The sequence below is a fragment of the Rhinichthys klamathensis genome, unplaced genomic scaffold (genome assembly GCF_029890125.1).
Source record: "Rhinichthys klamathensis goyatoka isolate OS25496 unplaced genomic scaffold, OSU_Roscu_1.1 h1tg000230l_1, whole genome shotgun sequence".
NCBI classification, from domain to species: Eukaryota; Metazoa; Chordata; class Actinopteri; order Cypriniformes; family Leuciscidae; genus Rhinichthys; species Rhinichthys klamathensis.
In genome coordinates this window covers 1869279-1886998 of record NW_026606754.1, presented here as the reverse complement: position 1 = coordinate 1886998, position 17720 = coordinate 1869279, and the positions used below count along the sequence as shown (strand labels likewise).

The following is a 17720-nucleotide window of genomic DNA, read 5'->3' as shown; positions in this document are numbered from 1 at the left end:
GAAAAAAAAAGAAGGTAATCCACCAAGTCAAAAGGTGAATCCACAAGGTAAAAAGGTACAGCAGAAAAAAGTAGTGATGGCAATTTCAAAACACTGCTTCATGAAGCTTCTTTACAAATCGTTTGTTCCGAATCAATGGTTCAGAGCGTGTATCAAACTGCCAGAGTCACGTGATTTCAGTAAACGAGGCTTCATTATGGCATAACTGTTTCGAAACGTTTCGGAACACTTCGGAATTTCAATGGTTCACCGCTGGGGGCGATGATCTCAGTCAACCCATGAATCATGAGGATTCACTGAGAACCATTGAACAAGTGTCTGTGGGTTTTACCTGATCTCTGATCAGTTTTATACATTTGTAGACTATTTAATTAGACATTAGTATAAATAAAATGAATAATAGTAGTTCATAGTCTTATTGGCCTGTTTAGCTGAGCCATTCATAGAACTAACAAAACAAACCCTGACAATTGATAAATGAACATACACTTGATAATCTTATTAAATGATTAGATAATTGCATTTGAAAGATTTTACTTTCAATAAAACATTTGCAACAGATTTTGTAAAAGGGGTTTTTATGCATGTTTGACCCGGGTTTTTGTTGCATTTACACTGTTCTGACCACTAGGGTCACCATGGAGACAGGTGTAGGATTGTTTCGAAGCCTCGACACATTTGCTTCAACTGTTTCAGTGTTTCACGAAGCCTCGATCTGCCCACCACTAGAAAAAAGTCTCAAAAGATAATCCCAGAAAATAAATGAGTACCAAAACAGAATACCACAAGAGAATCCAACTGGAGCCACAAACGTTTACAGCTTCACTGAGGCTGGGTGCTGACATTCAAACACAGAGCAAAGAACTAAGGAAAACGTCTCAGGTTACGTCTGTAACCCTAGTTCCCTGAGAAGATGACACTTTGGGGACGCCTCCGCGTGATTACGTCTGAAGTCGTGCCAGCAGCCATATCACCCTGTAGCCCAAGACTGGTTGCCCACTGAAGCTAAGCAGGGCTGAGCCTGGTTAGTACCTGGATGGGAGACCTCCTGAGAAAACCAGGTTGCTGCTGGAAGAGGTGTTAGTGAGGCCATCAGGGGGCGCTCACCCTGTGGTCTGTGTGGGTCCTAACGCCCCAGTATAGTGACGGGGACACTGTAGTGTCAAAGACCACCGTCCTTCGGATGAGACGTTAAACCGAGGTCCTGACTCTCTGTGGTCACAAAAAATCCCAGGATGTCTTTCGAAAGAGTAGGGGTGTAACCCCGGCATTCTGGCCAAATCTGCCCAGTGGCCTCTGTCCATCATGGCCTCCTAATCATCCCCATATATACTAATTGGCTTCATCACCCTGTCTCCTCTCCACCAATAAGCTGGTGTGTGGTGGGCGTTCTGGTGCAATATGGCTGCCGTCGCATCATCCAGGTGGATGCTGCACATTGGTGGTGGTTGAAGAGATTCCCCCTTCTATGTAAAGCGCTTTGAGTGCTGAGAAAAGCGCTATATAAATGTAATGAATTATTATTATTATTATTATTATTATTGAAGCACGTATGTCAACTAGTCCAATGGAATGAATGAGCGTCACGGGCGGGTGACGTCATGGCCTGGAAGATATAAAAGCACATCCGGTGCGTTACTCGCATTAGAGCCGAAGCAAAGTCGATCGCAGGGATGCAGGAAGTATGGCAGGGCGACGCATCGTCTCATTCCCTTCTCAGGGAACTGGGGTTACAGACGTAACCTGAGACGTCTCTTTCAAGGGAACTCGCGATGCGTCGATGACACTTTGGGAACGAGAATACCCAATACGCCATATTTACAAAATGCCAGATGACAAAACTGTCGGCAAACTAAGTACCCTGGGGCAGAGTCCAGGTCCAGGCTATAAAACCTTACAAATGTGAGTGGTGAGGACTAGCCTGCCACATCACAAACGTCCTGAAGGGAAACCCCTGATAATAAGGCTTTAGAGGCCACCATACTCCTAGTAGAATGAGCTCTGACCACCAAAGGGTACCGGCTGACCAGAGGACTCATACGCAAGAGAGATAGCCTCGACTATCCACTTGCTAATTGTCTGTTTAGAGGCTGGAAGACCTTTCTTAGGTGATCCAAAGCAGACGAACAACTGATCAGATTGCTCGCACTGGACACAAGAGATTCAGTTTTTCCTGGTCCAAAGAGGCAAGCGGAGGAGGATAGAAAGCCTGCAGTACAATAGGCCTCGGAATATTGGTTGGCACCTTAGGGACGTATCCCTGTTTAGGGTATAAGAATGCCTTGACCATCCCATGTGCAAATTCAAGACAGGTGGGAGAAACCGAAAGGGCCTGAAGGTCTCCGACTCTTTTGAGGGACGAAATAGCCAACAGAAAAATGGTCTTAAAAGACAGAAATTTCTCAGAGCCCTTGAAAGGCCTTCTAAGACTATTGCCAAATCCCAAGCCGGCACCCTCGTACGCATTGCAGGCCTCAGCCTCAAGGTGTCACGAAGGAAACGTGTAATCAGGGGGTCTCAACCCAAAGATGTACTACCCACCGGGGCGTGGAAAGCCGCAATGGCCGCCACGTAGACCTTTAAAGTAGAAGAACATGAACCTGATGAAAAGAGAAACTGGAGAAATTCAAGTACTGTGTTAACTGAACAGTTGACTGGATCCCACTGATGCTGGTGACACCAAGAAGTGAAAACTCTCCACTTAAGTGTATATAATTTCCTCGTGGCTGGAGCTCTGGAGCTGAGAATGGTCTCAACAACCTCAGTTGAGAGCCCACTCTCTATAAGTTGGGCCCCCTCAGAGGCCAAACCCACAGTTTCCAAATCTCTGGCCGGGGGTGAAATATCGTGCCCCCTGCCTGAGACAGAAGGTCTCTCCTGATCGGGAGAGACCTTCCTTCTTATTTCCCCAGGGGGGCTGAATACGTGAGGGAGAACCAGTTGACAGTGCATCGTATGCTGAGACGCAAACAGATCCACTTTTGCTTGGCCGTAGAAGTCCCATATGAGCTTCACCGCCTCGGGGTGGATTATCCAGTCCCCTAGCCTCAGCCCCTGCCTCGACAGGGTGTCTGCTCCTATATTCTGGCACCCTGGGATATACACTGCCCTCAGAGAGAGTATCTTCCCTAGGGACCACAAGAGGATCTGGTGTGCCAGTTTGCAGAGTGGACGCGAACGCAGACCCCCCTGACGATTTACATAAGAGACCACCGATGTGTTGTCTGTACGGACAAGCACATGATGGCCCCTCAGGTCTGGAAGGGAATGTAGACATTGAAGACAGCCATCATCTCCAGGCAGTTTATGTGCCAAGAGAGATGATGACTCCTCCACAGACCCTGAGCTGAGCGGCCTTCCATTACCGCTCCCGGTGAGGGAAGCATCTGTCGAGATAGCAACTCCATGGCAAAGAGCTCCCAACACCGGACCTTGGGTCAAGAACCAGTGTTTCCTCCATATAATCAAGGCGCGGAGACACCGCCGCGTTATCTTGATCATACGAAGTAGGTTTCCCCTCAGGGAGAACCCTCTGGTCCTGAGCCACCACTGCAAAGGTCTCATGTACAGCAGGCAAAAGGGGATCACATTGGACGCTGTTGCCATGAGACCCAACAGTCTCTCAAACTGTCTCACAGTGCGTGACTGGCCTAGCTTTAACTCTTTTGTGGCTGTGAGGATTGCAGCTACACAAATGGGCGATAGTGTGGCCCGCATCGTGACTGAATCCCATACCACACCAAGGAAAGTGGTTCTCTGTAGTGGAGAAAGCACACTCTTCTTGGTATTGAGTCTCAACCCCAATCTCTTCATATGAGCGAGGACGACATCTCGATGCCGAACCGCTAACTGCTCCGATTCCACCAGAATCAGCCAGTCGGGGGGTGACAGAGCTAGTGTGATGCCCAGTAAATTATCACATTTGTGGTAGTTTTTTGTGTAATTTTATAAAGAAATGTTTTTGAATTTTGTGCAGGGGTAATTAACCTGTTTCTACTATTCATTTGCACTAATATATTCTATATAGAGGGCAGGAGTAATTTTTGAGTTCGTCAGCAGAGGGCAGTGTAGCGCTTATTGTGTTTCCGGGGCGTTACGTCAGTTTGTCCCGCTTTGCGATCTTTCTCTTTCTGCTGAGCAAGGTTGAAAGACGGACGCAGACTTTGCCCTGTCTCATTTATTTCTCCTGTTTCAGGTTGGTAGATGTGTAAATTAAGTTAAATAACTGAAATCTAATATGTTTACATGTCGCTGAATGTTTGAAGGGCCGTGTAACAAGGCTGTGTTATGAAAATGTGGACATATATCTATATAACATTACAGCAGTGTTTGTATGTTCGCGCCCGGTGACGTCATTTGTGATTACCAAAGTCACGTCGAACGAAGTTTTATTTTTAGTTCTTTGAACATTTTTGTAAAGTTAGATAGTTTTGAAATGTATGAGATTGTGTAATGTGTGAAAAGCTAGTGTTAACACCAAACGTTTTATATTCTAAAAGTGGTTTAAAAACAAGTTAGAAGTCTGTCAGCTCATGCATTGTGGAAGAGTAAAAATGATGCTAGTTGAAAAGGCATTTAGGAATTATATGCAAGTGATAACATAAGCTAGGTTTTATATTAAGTTGAAAAGAGACAACAAGGTAACAGAGATTTTTGTCATTTTGATTTATTTGATCATACACAATTTATATCTCAGTAATTGCTGAAAGATGAAAAAAAGACAAAATGTATTTTATTTTTGAAACTGTCTATTTCATGAGAAAACATTGTGTTTGTAACCAAGTAGGATTTTAATTGTGATTGTGTAATAAATCCTCTTGGCTCTCTTTCTGCTGAGCGAGATGAAAGACGGACGCAGACTTTGCCCTGTCTCATTTATTTCTCCTGTTTCAGAGCGAGAGCATATAAGCCGTTTACATGATACCAGCCGGTACCTGTAACACTAGACCAAATGGAAGCACCCGATATTGGTATTCTTTGCCCCCGAAAGAAAACCTCAGGAACTTCCTGTGTTGAGGGAGGATGGAGACATGGAAGTAAGCATCCTTTAAATCTATCGTGACAAACCAGTCCTCGGATCTGATTTGAGTCACGATCTGTTTGAGTGGGATTATCTTGAACTTGAGTTTCATGACTGCACGATTCAACAGACGAAGATCTAAAATGGGACCCAACCCCCACCGTAGCGGGTGTAAAACCCCGATTCTCAGTCGGGCGAGTACACCTGCTCCATAGCTCCTTTCGCTAACAGAGATTCTACTTCTTGCTCCATTACCAGAGCCTGCTCGGGATGTACTAACGTGAGTAACACCCCGTTGTAACGAGGTGGAGGAGAACCAAACTGGATTCTGTAACCTTTCTCTATTATCTGCAGGACCCAAGGAGATATATTCGTCAGATTATTCCACTCTGTCAGAAATTCTACTAAGGGTACCAGTCTCTCGAGACTGGCCTCTGGTGTTAAAAGAACAGCCACCTCGGCGACCTGAAGCGTACTGGCAGGAAACAACCGAACTGACTGTTTTTGAACCCCCCTCAGAGGGCGCGAGTCGGACGCAATGTCGAGATGACACTGTTTGAAACTACAAAATCAGGAATCTCAATTTATCCAGAATCATGCATTAACTTAAATTATTAAAACTCTGACTCTTAAAGGGATAGTTCACAAAAACAAAAATTAAAATTCTGTCATCATTTACTCATCCTCAAGTTGTTCCAAAACTGTATAAATGTCTTTGTTCTGCTGAACACAAAGGAAGATATTTTAAAGAATGTTTGTAACCAAACAGTTGTGGGGCACCATTGACTTACATATATATTTTTTCATACAATGGAATCAATTGTGCCCCACAATAAAAAAAACTTAAAAAAAAACTTTATTACACATTATTTTGTCAGTCTATTCCATCCAAGTCAGATAATCTGAACATGAAAAACTACCTAATAGTAAAATTATAAAAATGTCTTGAGACAAAAGTATTATAATTATTATTATATTTTTATTATTATATTTTTATTCACATCTTATATCAATTGATGAAGTGATGCTTTAAAACACATTGCATTTGCATACATTATAAACTGATTTTATCATTAAAAAATTAAATCAGAATTAGTCTGATTGAACAGTAATAGTAACAGTAATAGTTCTCTATTAATTTCGCTAATCCCCTTCCAGTGACATTCCAATATCTTGACCATTCCAATTCATTTTTGTTTGTTTGTTTGTTTGTTTGATTCTTATCCTGAGTAAAAGTTGTTTTAAAAAAGTATCACCCTTGATTATATATGTTATGATGAGGTGGAAGCAGGATCCAATTGCAGCACACTTTATTTAATAAACTCAAACTACATAAAGACTCTGGCTAGGGCACAAGACTCAGGAACAGAACCACCAACATCAATGTTACAACAACAAGAACTCACAAGGACTGGACTGAAACACAGGGCAAACAAGCTAAACAAGATGACAAGGGGGCGTGGTTAATCGGGGACACCTGGGAAGACTAATAGAGATAACGGGGAGCGGGAAAACAGGGAACAGGACTGAACCAAGTGCACAAAGACAGGGGGAACACAGACACACATCACAACATAGCCCCCCCTCTATGGGCGGCTCCCGACGCCCAACAAAACAGGACACAAGACAATTTGGGAGGGCGGTGGAGTGGAGGCGGTCCCGGGGGAGGGACGGAGGGCCAGGTCCGCGCAGGGAACGGGACCAGGGCCTTGCAATGACGGGCATGGGCCATGGAACGTGGGCTGACCTGGGCCATGGAACGTGGGCGGAGCTGGACATGCAGGCGGCCAGGGCGGAGCAGGCTGTGGGCGTGTCCATGACAGAGCAGGCCGTGGGCGTGTCCACGACAGAGCAGGCCGTGGGCGTGTCCACGACGGAGCAGGCTGTGGACCCTCGGGCGGCCACGGCGGTGAAGACCCCTCGGGTGGCCACGGCAGAGAAGACCCTTCGGGCGGCCACGGCGGTGAAGACCCCTCGGGCGGCCACGGCGGTGAAGACCCTTCGGGCGGCCACGGCGGTGAAGACCCTTCGGGCGGCCACGGCGGTGAAGACCCTTCGGGCGGCCACGGCAGAGAAGACCCCTCGGCGGCCACGGCGGTGAAGACCCTTCGGGCGGCCACGGCAGAGAAGACCCCTCGGGCGGCCACGGCGGTGAAGACCCTTCTGGCGGCCACGGCGGTGAAGACCCCTCGGGTGGCCAGGGCAGAGAAGACCCCTCGGGCGGCCACGGCGGTGAAGACCCTTCGGGCGGCCACGGCGGTGAAGACCCTTCGGGCGGCCACGGTGGTGAAGACCCTTCGGGCGGCCAAGGCGGTGAAGACCCTTCGGGCGGCCGCGGCGGTGAAGACCCTTCGGGCGGCCATGGTGGAGAGGACCCTTCGGGCGGCCACGGCGGTGAAGACCCTTCGGGCGGCCACGGCGGTGAAGACCCTTCGGCCGGCCATGGTGGAGAGGACCCTTCGGCCGGCCATGGCGGTGCAGCCTTCACAGTCCCATCCAGGGTCCTACTGCCCCCCCCTAAAATTTTCTTAGGGGCAGCCATGGGGTCACCAGGAGGAACAGACACCGGAGCAGGATCAGCGGGCTCTGGCGCAGGATCAGCGGGCTCTGGCGCAGGATCAGCGGGCTCTGGCGCAGGATCAGCGGACACCGGCTCAAGTGTGTGCGTAACCCACACCACATGGCTGTGGCCATAATGGCCAGTGTTGCGGTCACTGAGGGCTCAGGCGGCGCATGCGTGGCGTGATCAGTCTCTGGCTGGACGGTCTCTGGCTGGACGGTCTCTGGCTGGACGGTCTCTGGCTGGACGGTCTCTGGCTGGACGGTCTCTGGCTGGACGGTCTCTGGCTGGACGGTCTCTGGCTGGACAGGCGGGACGTGGATAGGCTCCAGGGATACTGTGAACTGGCAGGGTGCTTCATCAGCCAAGCCCACCGTAGATGCCGAACCCCCCAAGTAAAGGGCCAGGTCAATATATCCCTCTAGGGTCCAACCGGTATAATCATCCGGCATCAGTTGCGCGATATCCGCATCCAGCCCGCTCCAGAACAGGTCCATGAGCTCAATGTCATTAAGCGATCCCAGATGGCAGCAGTTCAAAAAGTCCCTCACATACTTCTCGATCAGCTGGCCATCCTGAAACATAGAGGCTAGAAATCTTCTTAGTACCTGGTTGTGGACAACTGCTGGATCCATCGTTTGGTGAGTTCTTCTGTTATGATGAGGTGGAAGCAAGGAGGAAGCAGGATCCAATTGCAGCACACTTTATTTAATAAACTCAAACTACATAAAGACTCTGGCTAGGGCACAAGACTCAGGAACAGAACCACCAACATCAATGTTACAACAACAAGAACTCACAAGGACTGGACTGAAACACAGGGCTTAAATACAAGGGCAAACAAGCTAAACAAGATGACAAGGGGGCGTGGTTAATCGGGGACACCTGGGAAGACTAATAGAGATAACGGGGAGCGGGAAAACAGGGAACAGGACTGAACCAAGTGCACAAAGACAGGGGGAACACAGACACACATCACAACAATATATATATACAGTGTATATATATATATATATATATACAGTGTATATATATATATATATATATATATATATACATATATATATATATATATATATATATATATATATATATATATATATATATATATATATATATATAATATTTGTTTTGCAGAGGCTCTTAAGAAGACTGCACTGATATCAAAGATCAACCGGCAAAAAACTGAGAGGGAACTCTCGAAATGGTTCACATAGGATAAGAGACAGAGGAGGACTGAGGGTGTCTAGAATGTACAAATGACTGTCTGAAGTGTAAGAAGTGCTGAGAAGTGTATAGTTGCTGCTGCTTCTAACTGTCCCCAATTTATTTCTTGTGCAAAGCTTTCAGTAAAGTTTGGTTCAAATACAGGTTCAAAATATGTTAACTTCAACAATTAAATTAATTTGAACAATTTTGAAGAGATACTCTTTAATCTGACGTAAATCTGCTTCTTTAATATTGTCTCTGGAAATGTCAGAATATAGCACAAAATGATGGGTAGTTTCAATAAAACGATTGAAAAGATTTCAATCTCACCGTGTGCTGTATAGCTTTAAAAAATATTTTAAAAATATTTATGTGGTGTTGCTACTCGATTGGAATGAAAATCTGGACCGCTGAAATTGAAACCAATTTTGTTTTTTTTCAGATGGGCCGTATAAACATATTTTCTAGTTTGGCCTGCCCTAACACCCAGTGTAATCCTGCTTGAAATCCATGTAGGCAGTTTACTGGCTGCATTAAGGAAAACATGGACAATCTCACTTGCAACCCGGATTTGATCCCATGTAGTCCCCACAATGACTTTGAAGATGGGATCCAGATTTTCCAGTTTTGCATATGTTTCCTAATTGGGCCTCACCTAATGTCCAATTAAATCTCAAATAAAACCCACATGGGCAATTGACATGGGACCAACATGGACCCGTGGATAAACCCACTTACAACCCATATTTAGATGGAACCCAGAGGGGTTCTGCATATGATCCCTAATTGGGCCCCACCTAAAGCCCAGTTAAATCCTGTATGTTGCATGGGGCCAACATGGAACCCGTGGACAAACCTACTTACAACCCATATTTCAGCCCATGTAGTAATCTTGTAGTACCCACATAAAACCTAAATCTGGGGCCAAGATGAGTCTTGCGCATGTTGCCCAGTTGGGGCCCACCTGCTGTCAAGTGCCATCCTGCATGAAATCCATGTGGGCAATTGGCATGGAGCCATTATGGAAGCCACAGACAATCCCGAGGTGGGATTGGGTCCCGTATACAAAATAATGCTGCCTGGGTTAAAGCTGAGACCGAGATAGGTCTAGCGCATGTTGCCCAGTTTTGACCCACTTATTGGCAAGTGCAATCCTACATGCAATCCACATGAGCAATTGGCATGGGGCCATTATGGTAATATAGTAAACTATATATATATAGTATATATAATATAGTAAATTATAGTAAACTGCCCACATGGATTTAAAACACGATTATACTGGGTGTTAGGGCAGGCCCAAATAGAAAATATGCTTATACGGCCCATCTGAAAAAAACAAAATTGGTTTCAATTTCAGCAGTCCAGTCCAACTGCAGGTTTTCATTCCAATCGAGTAGAAACACCACATAAATATTTTTTAAAGCAATACAGCACATGGTGAGATTGAAATCTTTTCAATCGTTTTAATGAAACTACCCATCATTTCATGCTATATTCTGACATTTCCAGAGAAAATATTTAAAGAAGCAGATCTAATATTTTGCAAGCCGAGCTTTATTATTTATTATCTCTGGGGGGGTTGGACATCAATTAAATAATTACCATTTAATTTGTTTGGGAGTTTTTTGTATTTTCTAATTCGGGGAACAGACACAGTCTCTTTAATGACATCTAAGTGAAAGAGTCTCTATGTGATGGAATTTATCTGACTTCTGTGACATGAGACAGCTAGCAGACGGTCGGTTTAGCCAGTTTGTCTGGTTCCTGACCTGAGCCCCAGTTTGTCACATTTGAGCTATGTGCCATATAACTAGAGAGAAGAGCGGCACCATCCCAGGAGGGATGAATACCATCTCTTTTGAACAGGTCAGGTCTTCCCCAAAAACTTGAACAATTGTCTATGAAACCTATATTATTCTGCGGAGTGAGGACAGTCTATTAAGTATCTCATCACTCAGATGAACAGGAAGGGGTCCAGAGCAAATTACAGTGTCTGACATCATATTTGTGAGTTCAAATGCCTCTTTATTGTTATTTTTAGTGATCTCCAATTTGCAAAGTCGAACATCATTAGTGACGATGTGAATAATAATCTTAGACTATTTACATTTAGCATTAGCCAGCAATTGTCAATTTGCTTTGATGTCAGCCACTCTGGCTCCCTGCAAACATTTTACTGTGCTGTCTATATTGTCACATTCAGTCCTATAGAAGTGGAAATAAATAGGGCACTTTTGTCCCGTGATAATGCCGTCTCACAGTCACCCAGCTGCCCTGTTGTGGGGGCTCCGCAACCGGAACTGTATGGGGTTCGCTAAGCTAGTAGCAAAAATTACAGTAACAGATTTTGATCAGACACTCTAAAAATGCGGGATTGTTTCAACTCATGGTTGGGTTAAATATGGACAAACCCAATCGTTGGTTTAAATTTTTAATTTGGGTTTGGGTTGGGTCCGTCCATATTTGACCCAAACATGGTTTGAAACATACCTGCATTTTTTTTAGAGTGTAATAATTTAACATTTTATAATACAACTTTAGAATTGAGGTGCTCATCCAAACCAGATGGATGTTGTTTGGATAGTGATTAGTGTTATTGGGTTATGTAAACAAAATTGATTAATGTTAAGCAAGAATTGTTCTGTTCCTGCAGTCTGCCATAAAGAAAATGTTTGTCTGAAAACATTTATTTTTAAGGTTTGTATTTTGTGTGCCCTGTATGGAACATTGGTGTATTTTGTCAGTCACATGTCTGTTTAAATAATGAACTGCACTACTTGTGGTTGTTTTCAGAGATGGTAACAGATGTTTTATACTTGCGCTACAAAATAAAGCCCAGTTCTGGGGTCATTTGTGGGCCCCCATGAGGAAAAGAGCTTATAAATCTTAGTGTGTTGTTTTTTGAACATCTAAAAATGCAGAAAGTTTTCTGTGATGGTTTAGGGTTAGGGGATAAAATATACTGTGCAATATAAAAAGCATTATGTCTATGGAATTTCCCCTGTGTGTGTGTGTGTTTTGTGGTGGGGTGGGGTGCAAAATTACCCAAAAAACTGACTGAACATTTCAGTATATTTCCAAGAGTGAGAAACAAATGCATCCTCAAATTGAAACCAGTACACTTGCAATTTTGATTGATGGGGTGGGGGAATCAATTAGTAAACTATAAATTAAAATGTGCAAATATTTTTGTGGATTAAATTAACATTAGGCAGAATGTTAATGCAGGCCTAATTGAACAGTCAGTATTATTTTAGACATTAAAAGACGACTTCTAAGGTTTAGTGGCAGTCTGGTAAGCCATGCTTTGTTTTACACATCAGTGAGAAATATTGTTTAATCAGTAAGGGTAATTTGCTGCACACCTCGATAAGTATGTGCTGAAGAAAAGACAAAAGAAACCCCTCAGCTTTATAGTTTTATTATCATGCACGATGTGTATCTCACACTCACTTTCAAAACAAAAGCAATACAGTTCTGACTTCAGTCCTAATGTAATTAATGTGGTTAATATCTGTCCCTCTCTGGAGTCCATGGAGAGAAAACACTGTATTTCCCATGAGTGCTTGCACTGAAGTACTGTGGCTCAACCTGTGCTGAGTTCTCTGGTGAACGTGTCTATTAACGATTCATCCTTATCTTTATTCAACACAGCACCGGTACTGAACATCAACACTAGCAGAATGCACACATTAAACAATACAGCTTATGTTAAACTTTTACTGATAGATCACCCAAAAATAAAAAGTCTGTAATCATTTACTCACCCTCAGGTTGTACCAAATCCGTATTACTTCCGTGGAAAACAAAACAAAAGGAAGGGTCTAGCAGAAAGTCGAAGTTGCTCTTTACGATACAATGAAGGCATACAGTCACCAGATACGTCAAGGTCATAACAGGGCAAAGAACTCCAGAAAATAGATCTTTACTCTCGAATCTCATTCACACTTGTTCACATTTAGACAAAGCACCTCAAAACGCTCAATTCATGTCAGTATGGATAGTACAGATATGCATCTTTTCACAGCAATAGTAATGGGTTAAAGAGATGGCATGTCTGATTCGTGACCCTTTTAAAATCAGTCAGTTATGCACCGCTGTAACAACCATCCCACTATTGTTTAATTTAATGATTGTACAGTTCTATTCAAACCGTAATCCCAGAGTGCACATAGAAAGCAGCGCGGCACAAGATGAATTTGAGCATTGTGTATCACTAGAGCCCATTTAGGCCTACACATTACTGAAAAAGACAAGAATTAAAGGATTGCTATTCTCAGTACAGGCTAATGACTGGATTGGACAGCTATAAATATTATATGAGCGATTATTTGGGAAGAAGAGCGCTGACAGTTATTGTGACAAAGCTTTACTGTAAATTTATATTTACATGACAAGCAGTGCAGGATTTGAATATTTAGGCTCGAAATCCCTCAATTTGCAGCCAGTCATTTTGTTATCCTGTCCCACAGCTTTCAAATAATTTACAGGACTTTGAGTGGCTACACAAAGACGTCTTCCAGATTTAAACCTCTAACACGCCATTTGAAATTCAAAAGAGAAGGAATGAATTAGGCCTTTCCTCCCATGTCTGGGCAGGACAACAGCTGCTGTAGTCGTAGCGCTGATTGAAGATGAGGATGCAGGATCCTCCAGGGTACGGGACATCCACGTCTCAAGTATGTTCAGGATGGAGACAGCGGTGTATAATACATCTCTCATCTGACTGCATTCAGTTGTGCCATGAAGCTGTCTGATAGCGGCACTAAAATTCCTGTCTTTGCAAATGAGATTTTAATCTGTGTTTCCCCAGGGATGTGCTGAAGTACTTCCGCTCATGCTGTGGCTCCCAGCAGCACTCTTGTCTGCCACAGACAGATTGGACTGCTTGAAACAATCTTACACCTAAGAAACACAGGGGTTCTACTCCTGCTCTTCAGCAATAAAGTCTGCGACGCAAAGGGTGCCAACTGAAAACCAACTGAATTTCTAATACACAAATACTAAACCTTATGGAGGTACACATATCGTTTTATGTTACTTACACTGGGCATAAACTGTGAAATACACAAGCAGGATTGTGTTCACGTTATACATTGTCTGTTTGCAAGAGTAGGAGAAAATTATACACTTTAGGCTCTATTAGTTGGTCTATATCAGGGTCTCCAACCCTGTTCCTGGAGAGCTACCATCCTGCAGAGTTCAGTTACGCTGATCAAACACACCTTAACCAGCTAAACAAGGTCTGCAGGGTTACTTGAATATAACAGGCAGGTTTGTTGGAGTAGGTTGGAACTGATGTCTTCAGGAAGATAGATCTCCAGGATCAGGGTTGGAGACAACTGATGTACAGGATACAGAAACTAGAACAACTCTTGCCCTTGAGATCTACTTTCCTGCAGAGTTTAGCTCCAAACCTGATCAAACTTACCTGCCTGTGACTTTCAAACCTGAAGATAGGGATGCACTGATACCAGTATCGGTATTGGGCCCGATACTGCGCTCGTGTACTCATACTCATACTCATTAAAATGCTCAGATACCAACAACTAAGACCACACAGCATGTAAAATACAGTGCTTGGGACAAAGAAACAGACAACAGAGCAAACAGAGAGCAGTATAAATATATATCAGATATCTATGAAGTAGCGTAAATGTATATAATTAATAGAATGTTAAACAAATAAATATTTACGCCTACATAGCTTCTTTGCGCAGGAGTAGAATGAGCAAGCGAGCTTGTCAAGCGCACATCCCTTTTTCACAGACATCCCTGTAAAGTTCGTAGCTCGGTCGGATATGGCAATAGCAAAGAATGCAAAATGAGGAGCATATTACTAACGTTAACTGACGGTAAAGAGAGAGAAAGAGTTCCTCTGTTGCATGTTCTTGATTGCGGATCGTTCACTCAGCACACATGCGTCATTTAAATTAAAACTAAATCGTATTTGCAAGTAAAAACATGAACTGTTACATGATTTATGTATAACGAGTGGTTCCCTACATTATTACAGGAAGGCGGTACACAGTAATCATATGACGTTTTGGGGTGGTGATGGCGCAGTGGATAAGACACATGCCTTTGGTGTGAGAGACCCGGGTTCGAATCCACTGTGAGACACCAATGTGTCCCTGAGCAAGACACTTAACCCCTAGTTGCTCCAGAGGTGTGCGACCTCTGACATATATAGCAATTGTAAGTCGCTTTGGATAAAAGCGTCAGCTAAATGAATAAATGTAAATGTAAATGTAAGAAGTTTCCTGTGCGCAAACATCCGAAGTGCGCACCCAGAAAGTTGCCTCTTACTGTGCGTTCACACCGGACGCGAATAGCGCGTCAAATTCGCGTCTACCGCGTCTAGTTTGACGCTTGACCACTTTGTGTTAATTCGCGTGTCAATGGCGAAATTGACGCGCGTAAAAACAAAAGTTTGAAGCGAAATTTACGCGCGTCAGAGGCGAAATCCGGAGGCGAAAGTTTCGAAACCCGTTGGCGGCCATCTTTTTAGATGTTTATCGAGCATTAGCATTAGCATTATTCGAGAGAGTCACCGCTCGTATATGCTCTGGAGAGCAGAAACAGCTCGGTAGGGGACATCGTCGCTGTACTCGGGTCCACCAGAACCTCCGGAGGGTTTCAGGAGTTTCACAATTTGCTCCAGGAGCTAGGTTTGGTGGACCTAATGGTGAGGACGCCGACGAGGACAGCGTAGGCCGTATAAGCCCTCGGCCTCGAGTGGTCTAGCTATGCCTGTCGAGCCCGCGCTCTACAGCCCGGCGCGAGGTTCACCCTCGCCCGCATCCACCTAATCTGTCATTTATTTTTGTTTTGATAATAAATGAAGCCAGCCTCCAAAAGTGATTAATCTGTCCTGTGATTTCTCTCTCTCTCTCTCTCACACATCACTGTCCAGACACGAACTTATATGTTGGTCTTTACATTATAATAATATTTCATATAATCTAGATATGGAATAAATAGCATTCAATGCAAAATGAATATGTCTCATATATTGAAATCAAGTTTTATGTGATAAAATATTTGCTTTGTTGTGCATTAGAACCACAGTCATATATTACAAAATAATTTATTGAAGCATCCAGATACTTCACCACGTGACAGCAGCTAGGCTCCTGATTGGTTAACGCGGCGCGAATTGACGCAGAAGTTCAGATTTTTCAACTCGGGCGGCAGACGCGAATTCGCGTCAAACGCGTGAATGCACAAATAGCACTAACTAAATCATTCGCTCTTAACGCGCCAGACGCTCAATTCGCGCCATTCGCGCGAACTTGACGCGCGAATGAGGCGTATTCGCGTCTACCGCGCCGCGCTCTACGCCTCATTCGCGCCGCAGGAATTTTTTACGCGCGTAACGCGTCTTTGCATTGACTTAACATTGAAATCACTCGCGCCTGACGCGCTATTCGCGTCCGGTGTGAACGCACCATTAGACAGCGCGCAAATAGCCTATTAACCCTCTGGGGACCAAGAAGGCGCCCGCGCGTTTTGCTGTTTTTTTTTCACATAGCAGCAACATAGACTTAAAGTACTCCGTCATTTATGGTCATATAAATAAAATCAATACATGATTATAAACTATAGAGGGTCTTCTTTTTTTGTGTACACTCACATTAACATCAAAACCTTGTGGTTTTTTTTAAATAAATAAAATAAACAGGGTGCGCTTTCAGCTCACTCTGTCTCCGCAAAAATCTTTCTGAAACATGTCTGGAAAATTAACGGAAACTCCGCTAATACTTATCACACAAACATAAAACATACGTCTAAAGAACGCTTTAAATTTCTACTTTTAAATAAAACAATTCACATTTAAAACAAATATTCTCCTGCAATGTAATCTGTCTGAAACTAAAGAGAAGTACAGTTTCTCCTGTCTCAGCTCATTATCGTTAATTTGTTCACACCCACTCGCAGAGCGCGCTATTCATAAGATAATGTGTTGAGGCCATTTGCAAAATAGATAAACGCCCCCAGGCAAATGCTGTAAACGCACTATATTTTTTAGTCAGATTAAGATTCGTCTTGCGCGGCTATGAGGAATAATCCTGGGACATTTAATACAGAAGTGCTGGTTTATTTTCACTTCGAGGAGGAGCAACAGATTCAGCTGAGAACTGTAAGTGTTTTATGGCTATGTAAGTGTTCTAATCGCGATATAGAATAACGTTAGTGTCTGTAAACGGAAAAATAGCATACTGTTTCTCGTGTGTGTGTGTAAATGAATGAATGAACGCACAGATACGCACTGTTACAGACGAAATAAAAGACAAAATTTCGTTGACTAGTTTTGGATAAAGTTTTTCAAATCAAATAAGCATCAAATAAGCTTCAAATAAGCTTCAAAATAAAGACATCAGCTTTTGTTAGGAGTTTCTGGGGATAGAAGTGTCCAGACGTATGCACCCTGTATTTTAAAGAAGAACATTTAATTATTTGCGATACATTATTCATTCACAAAGAATTCAGGGACATTATTCACGTCCCTAAAGGTTAGAGTTTTCCTCATTTTTTAATTAAGGCATTAAGATTTTTTATTCCTCTTTTTAGTCAACTTTAGCATGGGTGTGTTCACTTCTAATTCTAAGCAGTGTGTGTGTGTGTGTGTGTGTGTGAGTATGTATATATATATATATATATATATATATATGGCCTATAATTAAAAAGCTATTTTAACCAGAAAAATCTACAATGCATGTCCAAAGTCGTGCAGCCATATAGTTTCTCTTGATATCAGTCCTGCTGACTTCAACATTCACAGGAGACTGTAATGAAAAATCAAACACCTTGGAAATGACAGGTATGTACTAGGGGTGTCCCCGACTAAGGATTTTCATAGTCGAATCAGATTCGTCAGGTCCTGCCTATAGTCGACTAATAGTCGAATCATGTGTGGGCGGGGGC

At 43.5% G+C, this 17720-nt stretch overlaps 1 pseudogene; it reads left to right on the top strand.

The window, feature by feature from the left end:
- The first annotated feature begins 957 nt into the window (after positions 1–957).
- LOC130099516 (5S ribosomal RNA) lies at positions 958–1074 on the top strand (annotated as a pseudogene).
- Positions 1075–17720: the final 16646 nt, after the last annotated feature.